Source organism: Heterodontus francisci, chromosome 13 (genome assembly GCF_036365525.1).
Source record: "Heterodontus francisci isolate sHetFra1 chromosome 13, sHetFra1.hap1, whole genome shotgun sequence".
Lineage (NCBI taxonomy): Eukaryota > Metazoa > Chordata > Chondrichthyes > Heterodontiformes > Heterodontidae > Heterodontus > Heterodontus francisci.
The window spans coordinates 30,892,950-30,902,999 of NC_090383.1; positions in this window are offsets into that span (position 1 = coordinate 30,892,950).

The following is a 10,050-nucleotide window of genomic DNA, read 5'->3' on the forward strand; positions in this document are numbered from 1 at the left end:
TTAAGGCATCATGCAGAAGCCAGTGCAGGAGGAGTACCAAGATTTCTGAGAAGCCACATGCTCTGAGCAAGCACAGTCACACGACTCATAGAAACATAGAAACATAGAAAATAGGAGCAGGAGTAGTCCATTCGGCCCTTCGAGCTTGCTGCGCCATTCATTATGATCATAGCTGATCATCCAACTCAGCAACCTGTTCCCGCTTTCTCCCCATCACCAATGGCCTTGCATTCCGACACTCTGCTGATCTCCAATGCTTTGTCCTCTGCAGCAGTCAGGGTGGTGATGATTGGAGGTGTCTCTGCCGCTCCTTGGGGTTTTGTGCTCTCTTCTCCTGCTAGGAGAGAAAGAAGAGAGCTGTGGGTATGAGAAAAGGAATGTTTTGAGATGATGGAATGACAACACTTGTGAAGGGATGGATATGAGACCCGAGAGCTATATCGAACTCCTTGAAAACATACAATGTTTTGGCCTCAAGTGCTTTCTGTGGTAGCGAATTCCACAGGCTCACCACTCTCTAGGTGAAGAAATTTCTCCTCATCTTAGTCCTGAAAGGTTTACCCCGTATCCTAAGACTATGACTCCTGGTTCTGGACTCCCCCAACATCGGGAACATCCTTCCTGCATCTATCCTGTCAAGTCCTGTTAGAATTTTATAGGTTTCTATGAGATCCCCCCTCTCTCTTCCGAACTCCAGCGAATATAATCCTAACTGACTCAATCTCTCCTCATACGTCAGTCCCACCATCCCAGGAATCAGTCTGGTAAACCTTCACTGCACTCCCTCTATAGCAAGAACATCCTTCCTCAGATAAGGAGACCAAAACTGCACACAATATTCCAAGTGTGGCCTCACCAAGGCCCTGTATAATTGCTCCTGTACTCGAATCCTCTCGCTATGAAGGCCAACATACCATTTGCCTTTTTTACCGCCTGTTGCGCCTGCATGCTTACCTTCAGCGACTGGTGTCCGAGAACTCCCAGGTCTCACTGCATATTCCCCTCTCTCAGTTCAGATAATAATCTGCCTTCCTGTTTTTGTTACCAAAGTGGATAACCTCACATTTATCCACATTGTACTGCATCTGCCATGCATTAGCCCACTCACTCAACTTGTCCAAATCACCCTGAAGCCTCTCTGCATCCTCCTCTCAACTCACCCCCCCCCCCCCACCCAGTTTTGTGTCATCTGCAAATTTGGAGATATTACATTTAGTTCCCTCATCTAAATCATTAATGTATATTGTGAATAGCAGGGGTCCTAGCACCGATCCCTGTGGTACCCCACTAGTCACTGTCTGCCATTCGGAAAAAGACTCATTTATCCCTACTCTTTGTTTTCTGTCTGCCAACCAATTTTCTATGCATCGCAATACACTACCCCCAATTCCATGCGCTTTAATTTTACACACTAAACTCTTATGTGGGGCTTTGCCGAAAGCCTTCTGAAAGTCCAAATAAACCACATCCACTGGCTCCCCCTCATCAACTCTACTAGTTACATCCTTGAAGAATTCTAGTAGATTTGTCAAGCATGATTTCCCTTTCGTAAATCCATGCTGACTCGGCCCGATTCTACCACTGTTCTCTAAGAGCTCTGCTATAAAATCTTTGATAATGGACTCTAGAATTTTCCCCACTACCGACGTCAGGCTGACTGGTCTATAATTCCCTGCTTTCTCTCTACCTCCCTTTTTAAATAGTGAGGTTACATTTGCTACCCTCCAATCTGTAGGAACTGTTCCAGAGTCTTTAGAATCTTGGAAGATGACCACCAATGCATCCACTATTTCTAGGGCCACTTCCTTAAGTACGCTGGGATGCATACCATCAGGTACCATCATATTCACCCTCTATCAGCTCAGATACACACACCTTGTCCAGGATTTTATGGGCCCCCCCGAGACAGGGTCAGAGGTGGGGGGCACGAAGTATCATGACAGGTGGTGGGAGGGGGAAGGCCAGTCACCTCCACATCACCGGGTGATCTTCAAGGGGGTGGGATCGGCCGATGACGGCCTTCCTGTCCAGAGGCCAATTGAGGCCTTTAAGTGGCCTATTAATGGCCAATTAAGGGCCTCTTGCTACCGCTGCTAGCATCTTACAAGCAGCGGGGGAGGCCTCTGCCACGTGAGGAGGGAACCTTGTAACAAGAGGCTTACTCCGTGCAGGTTTGGGAAGGGGGTCCCTCCCCACTGTGGCTGATGGAGGACCCCCCCCCCCCAACCAGGAACCACTTTACCCCCGGGATCCCCCTCCTCCTGAACTGCATGACCACCCCCCACTCCCCTCTCATTGGGGACTTCCAGACTGTCCCCAGCAACCTCCCCCTCACTTATCTGAGGTCCGGGGTTCCAGCGCTGGGCCTGTGTCCAAGGCCTCTGCAGTACTGCCAGTGGCCACAGCTCCCAGTGACACTGCTGATTCTGCCAACCTTCCAGCCCTGTGATTGACCAGCAGCTCTTGAAGGTGGAAACCCAGTCTTTAAAGGGATGGGGATTCCGGCGCGGGACACTTCGGCAATAAAATAATGGTGGATTGTTCCGGGGAGACACAAAAAGGCAGAGGGGGACTTTCTCCCACCTTTTCGGTACAGAGCCAGAAGTCCCGCCTCCAGCACAAAATCCAGCCCCTTGATGGGGCCTCCAGACAAATAGTTGGGTTGTCACATGGTGAGACACACATCACAAGTAAGCAGAAGCAAGTACTGGAGACAGGGACTGCAATGGAGAGTCCCCGTCAGAGTTCACAGGAACTTTCAAGCTCTGCTCAACTGGACCCAGATGCTGAACCTCAGGAGTCATCAATAAAGAGAATGATTCTGGAGCAGCAGCAGAAAATCTGAGAGGTTGTGTCAGCATTTTCAGAGGTACTGCGTACGATTAGAGGAGTCTGACTCTAGCATGAGTACCATGATGTCTCAGGCCTCTGCGCTGATGTCCACTTCCATGGAAAGAATGTCCACCAGCATGGAGCATCAGATGTGGCAGGCAACCCAATCCACGCTGGCCCTCACCAATGGCTTGCATATTCAATCTTCCATAGGATAGAGGAAAGCCCTGCCCTGGCCATTCAGCGTCTCACTGACGTCTAGCAAAGAAGGGTAAGAGGCAATTTGATTGAAACATTTAATATTCTGAGGAGTCTTGACAGGGTAGATGTGGAAAGGATGTTTCCTCTTGTGGGAGAATCTAGAACTAGGGGTCACTGTTTAAAAATAAGGGGGTGCCCATTTAAGACAGAGATGAAAAGAAATTTTTCTCTCAGAAGGTCGTGAGAGAGAGGAGCACAGTCCAAGGAGCGGAGGTTTAAAAAAATGCGTCAAATCAGAGTCGGAGACAGAGAGAGAGAAGCACAGCCTGAGGAGCGGAGGTTTAAAAAGTGCGCAAACCAGAGTCGGAGACAGAGAGGAGCACAGTCCGAGGAGCGGAGGTTTAAAAAGTGCGCAAACCAGAGTCGGAGACAGAAAGAGAGGAGCACAGTCCGAGGACCGGAGGTTTAAAAAGTGCGCAAACCAGAGTCGGAGACAGAAAGGGAGGAGCACAGCAGGAGCGGAGCAAGGGAAAAATCGAAAAGTGACATCAGAGTGACGTCACAATCAACAGAGAGAGCAGGGAAGAAGCTACCTGTTTGGTGAGGATCTGGTAAGTGATTAAGGTCCATTCTAATCCTAACGTTTAAAATAATGAAGGAACTAGTGGTAAGCTTAATAAAATATATTGAAAAAAGGAAAATAAAATAAATAATTTAATAAAATAATTAAGTAGTTCATTAAAAACATTAAGGATGGCAGGACAGGTGATGTGTCACGGCTGCAGCTTGTGGGAGCTCCTGGATACCAGTGTGATCCAGGGCAAACACATCTGCAGTAAGTGTTTGCGGCTCGAAGACCTTAGGCTCAGAGTCATTGAACTGGAGTCCGAGCTGCAAACACTGCGACACATCAGGGAGGGGGCAAGTTACCTGGACATTTTGTACCAGGAGGCAGTCACACCCCTTAGGATAGGGTCTTCTGATTTGGTCAGTGGTCAGGGACAGGAGAGTGTGGCTGCAGCTGAGGCAGGTAAGGGGACCCAGAGGGCAGGACTGCAGGAGCCTCAGCCTTTGCAACTGTCCAACAAGTTTGAGGTTCTTTCAGCTTGTTTGGATGAGAGTGGGGGCTGCAGGGTGAATGAGCAACCTGACCATGGCACATGGTACAGGAAGCCATTCAAGTGGAGGGAGAAAAAAGGAATGTCATGGTCGTAGGGGACAGTTTAGTTAGGAGAATTGACACTGTTCTCTGCAGTAAAGAGTGAGAGTCCAGATGGCTGTGTTGCCTGCCAGTGTTCCGGACATTTTCTCAGGGCTGGAGAGGAAGTTACAGCGGGAGGGGAAGGATCCAATCATCATGGTCCATGTAGGTACCAACGACATAGGCAAGACAAGGAAAGAGGTTCTGCATAGTCAGTATGAGGAACTAGATGCCAAATTAAGAAGCAGAACCTCAAAGGTAATAATCTCTGGATAATTACCTGAGCCATGTGCAAATTGGCATAGGGCAAATAAGATTAGAAAAATGAATGCATGACTCAATGACTGGTGTGGTCGAAGTGGATTCCAGTTTGTGGGGTACTGGCAGCAGTACTGGGGACAGTGGTGGCTGTACCGTTGGGATGGTCTACACCTGAACCGTGCTGGGGCCGGTGTTCTAGTGAGCTGCTTAACTAAGGAAGTAGAGAGGATTTTAAACTGAATAATTGGGGCAAGGGATCAAATTTGGGAAGATATGGTAAATCAAGGAGTAGAGACAAGGCAAGAGAGAAAGGTATTAATATGGGAAGTGATAAACAGACTGTGACAAGAAGGGACAGAGCATACAAATCTAAGAGTAAATGAACAGATAAGGCTAGAGGTTACAGAAATAATAAAAGGACACAACTAAATGTGCTGTTTCTCAATGCATGTAGCATTCGAAACAAAACAGATGAACTGAGAGCGCAAATAGAAATAAATAAGTACAATCTGATAACAATTACAGAGAGATGGCTGCAGGATGACATAGATTGGGACCTGAATATTGAAGGATACATGGCATTTAGGAAGGTCAGGAAGCTAGGAAAAGGTGGAGTGGTAGCTCTGTTAATTAATGATGGTATTAGCGCAATAGTGAGGGATGACCTAAGTTCAGGAGACCAGGATATAGAAGCAGGTTGGGTAGAGATGAGAAATCATAAAGGCAAGAGGTCACTTGTGGGAGTGGTGTACAGGCCACCTAACAGTAACCACACTGTAGGACAGGGTATAAAGGAAGAAAGAATGGCAGCTTGTCAGAAAGGTACAGCAATAATTACAGGGGATTTTAATCTACATATAGACTGGAAAAATCAGATGGGCAGAGGTAGCCAAGATGAGGAGTACATAGAATGTTTTTGGGATAATTTCTTGGAACAATACGTTCTGGAGCCAACCAGAGAGCAGACTATATTAGACCTGGTATTGTGCAACGAGATAGGATTAATTAATGACCTCATAGTTAAGGCACCCCTGGGTAGCAGCGATCATAATATGATATAATTTTACATTCAATTTGAGGGAGAGAAGAGTGGTTCTAAAACTAGTGTTTTAAACTTAAATAAGGGCAATTATGAGGGCATGAAAGCAGAGCTAGCTATAGTGAACTGGCAAATCAGGTTAAGGGATAGGTCAATAGAGATGCAGTGGCAAACATTTAAGGGGCTATTTCAGAATACACAGAATAGATACATTTCAACGAGAAAGCAAAATTCCAATAGTGGGACCCGTCATCAATGGTTAACTAAAGCAGTTAAAGGTAGTATCAAACTTAAAGAAAAAGCCTATAATTGCGCAAAGATGGGAGGCAGGTCAGAAGATTGGACAGAATATAAAAAACAGCAAAGAATGACTAAAAGATTGATAAGGAAGGTAAAATTAGAGTACGAGAGAAAGCTAGCTAGAAATATAAAGACAGATAGTAAGAGTTTCTATAGATATTTTAAAAAGAAAAGAGTTAACAAAGTGAGCGTTGGTCCTATAGAAAGTGAGTCTGGGGAATTAATAATTGATAATAAGGAGATGGCAGATGAATTGAACAGATAGTTTGCATCGGTCTTCACGATTGAGGATACAAGTAACATCCCAGTATTAGCTATAAGTCAGGAAATGGAAGGGAGGGAGGAACCCAAGAAAATTACAATCATCAGGGAAGTAGTACTGAACAAATTGTTGGAGCTGCGGGCTGACAAATCCCCAGGTCCTGATGGACTTCATTCTAGGGTGTTAAAAGAAGTGGCTAGTGAGATAGTTGATGCGTTAGTTTTAATTTTCCAAAATTCCCTAGATTCAGGGAAGGTTCCTTTAGATTGGAAAATAGCGAATGTAACTCCTTTATTCAATAAGGGAGGGAGACAGAAAGCAGGAAACTACAGGCCAGTTAGCTTAGCATCTGGCTTATGGAAAATGTTGGAAGCTATTATTAAAGATGTTATAGCAGGACATTTAGAAAAATTCAAGGTAATCAGGCAGAGTCAACATGGTTTTGTGAAAGGAAAATCATGTTTAAACAATTTATTGGAGTTCTTTGAGGCAGTTACATGTGCTGTGGATAAAGGGAACCAGTGGATGTACTGTACTTAGATTTCCAGAAGGCATTTGATAAGGTGCCACATCAAAGGTTATTGCAGAAAATAAAAGCTCATGGTGTAGGGGGTAACATTTTGGCATGGATAAAAGATTGGCTCGCTAACAGGAAACAGAGTAGGCATAAATGGGTCATTTTCTGGTTGGCAAGATGTAACAAATGGTGTGCCACAGGGATCTGTGCTGGGGCCTCAACTTTTTATGATTTATATAAATGACTTAGATGAAGGGACCAAAGGTATGGTTGCTAAATTTGCTGATGACACAAAGGTAGGTAAGAAAGTAACTTGTGAAGAGAACATTAGGAGGCTACAAAGCGATATAGATAGGTTAAGTGAGTGGGCAAAGACCTGGAAAATGGAGTATAATGTGAGAAAATGGGAAATTGTCCACTTCAGCAGGAAGAATAAAAAGGAAGCACATTATCTAAATGGTGAGAGATTGCAGAGCTCTGAGATGCAGAGGGATCTGGGTGTCCTAGTGCATGAATCGCAAAAGGTTAGTATGCAGGTACAGCACGTAATTAGGAAAGCTCATAGAATGTTATTGTTTATCGCGAGAGGAATCGAACACAAAAGTAGGGAGGTTATGCTTCAGCTATACAGGGCATTGGTGAGACCACATCTGGAGTACTGTCTACAATACTGGTCTCTTATTTAAGGAAGGATGTAAATGTGTTGGAGGCAGTACAGAGAAGGTTTACTAGACTAATACCTGGAATGGGTGGGCTGTCTTATGAGGAAAGATTGGACAGGCTATGCATGTATTCGCTGGAATTTTGAAGAGTAAGTGGCAACTTCATTGAAACATATAAGTTCCTGAGGGATCTTGAGAGGGTGGATGTGGAAAGGATGTTTCCCCTTGTGGGAGAGTCTCCAACTAGGGGTCACTGTTTAAAAATAAGGGGTCGACCATTTAAGACAGAGATAAGGAGAAATTTTTTCTCTCAGAGGGTTGTGAGTCTTTGGAATTCTCTTCCTCAACATGCAGTGGAAGCAGAGTCTTTGAATATTTTTGAGGCAGAGGTAGATAGATTCTTGATAAGTAAGGGGGTGGAAGGTTATCAGGGGTCGGTGGAAATGAGGTTACAATCAGATCAGCCATGATCTTATTGAATGGCAGAGCAGGCTTGAGGGTCGAGTGGCCTACTCCTGCTCCTAATTCGTATGCTCATACGTAAAGTGCTGTGCAGCTTTTGGCTAGCAGTTAAGTGCAGGTGGCCATCAGAGGGAGAATGGAGAAAGGTCACATGGAAGTGGGGAGCCTTTTCAAAGCCTTCCCATTCCTCCCCCATATGGCGACGTTGTGCTTTAATGTATGTTATTGAAAGAGAAGACAAAACCCCCTCAGTCATCTTAGGTGGATTTAGAAGATCCCATAGCTGGAATTTTTCCCTTGGCAGACAGGAGCCGTCCACCGACCGAAAAGTCGGTAGCGATCCCACCCCCACCTGGCCTGGGGATCCAGTCCGGATTTTACGGTCCCCAGGCCTTTAATTGGACTCAGGTGGGACTTCCACCTCATTGACGCAGGAAGTCCCATCTAATGGAGCTGCCGGCCAGTTATCGGGAGCGGTGGCCACTGCTGGGACTGCTACGCAGCTTCCACAAGAAGAGAAAGGCTGGCCCCGATTCGAAGGTGAGTTTCTGGGGCCTCGCCAGGTGTGATCGGTCAGGCCCCAACAAGGCAGGGGGGGTCGATTGGGGGGATGGTGGGCGGTGGGGTGCTCGGCGTAGGGGGTGATTGGGGCATCAGGGGTGGTCCTCCTTCGGGCACAGGGTGCCTGAGCAGGAGGGCCCCCCCACAGGCCATCAGAAAGCTGCCTGCTTTTGTCAGGTGGCTTTTCTCAGGCTTGGGCTGCCCGACTAGCCAAGGGTAAAATCCCCTTGGCAGCGGGTGGAGGCCCTTAAGTGGCTGTTAACTGGCTACTTAAGGGCCTTGATTGGCCTGGGGTGGGCTGGCCAGTTTCTGCTGCCGCTGTCCCGTGTAAAATGGCGGTGGAGGTGGGAGCAGGTTGGGAAGGGCCCGCCAAACCTCCCACTCCATTTTACACACCCCCCTGCCACCATCCCGCTCCTTGGGAAGGAGGTAAATTTCCGGCCCATGACATTATTCAAAGACCAGAGAAGATCTCTCTGGTGTCTTTATCTCATTTATCCCTCAACCAACATCACTAAAAGAGATTATCTGGTCATTATCTCATTTCTGTTGGTGAGAGTTTGCTCTGTGCAATTTGGTTGCTGAATTCCCTTTACATTAAAACAGTAACTACACTTGAAAAGTACTACATTGGTTGTAAAGCACTGTGGGGCGTCCTGAGGTTGAGAACGGTGCTAAATAAATGCAAGCTCAGTCTTTTTCTTTTTCTTTCTGGATGTTTTCTTTATTCCAAGCATTGCTGGGCTGGGATTTAAAACTGATCCAGGAGTTTGGAAATGGTGTGACCTTTAGGCAATTAAACATATTCAAAATTTGTTCTATCTTGCAAAGTGTCACCTTCTACAGGTGTACAAAAGTCCTGAGCATATCTCCAAAGGATTGCAAACTGGAATAACTGGTCAACATCAGCTTTTTCAAATTTCTCTCAGATTATTATCCCACATATTAGTTTTCACAGTCATTTATCTCTAATTCACACTGCCTGCGTTGCTATTACAGCCCCCACGACTTAAAACGTCCATGTTTAAAATGGGCAGTCATTTATATCGATTAAAAATTATAACCCTTATCCATTTTCATTAACATCAATTTCAAAGTTGCTGGTCATAGCGACTTAAGTGCTCCGTTTCTTTTGGGCCAAAGCAGCTATATTTACTCTTGGGTTGCAGACTTCACTTTCCTTAGGCTTTCATTTATTCTACAATTTAAAATGAAGATTTAGTGTCAAAGACAAACGGTCCAAAGCCACAACCACAGCACAGGAGAGAGTAGGTTGAACAAAGTGGCACAGTGGTTCGGAGTGGTGCAGTGGTTAGCACTGCAGCCTCACAGCTCCAGCGACCCGAGTTCAGTTCTGGGTACTGCCTGTGTGGAGTTTGCAAGTTCTCCCTGTGACCGCATGGGTTTCCGCTGGGTGCTCCGGTTTCCTCCCACAGCCAAAGACTTGCAGGTTGTTAGGTAAATTAGCCATTGTAAATTGTCACTAGTGTAGGTAGGTGGTGGGGATGTGGTAGGGAATATGGGATTAATGTAGGATTAGTATAAATGGGTGGTTGTTGGTCAGCACAGACTTGGTGGGCCGAAGGGCCTGTTTCAGTGTTCTAAATATCTCTTTAGTATTTCTAAATTAAATAAATAAAAAAAGTGAGTTACAAGATAGTGACTTAATTGAGTGGTGGTATTATAAATCTAGCTCTGTAACCTTCTCCAGTCCTACAACACTCTAAAATAAAAGCAAAATACTGCGGATGC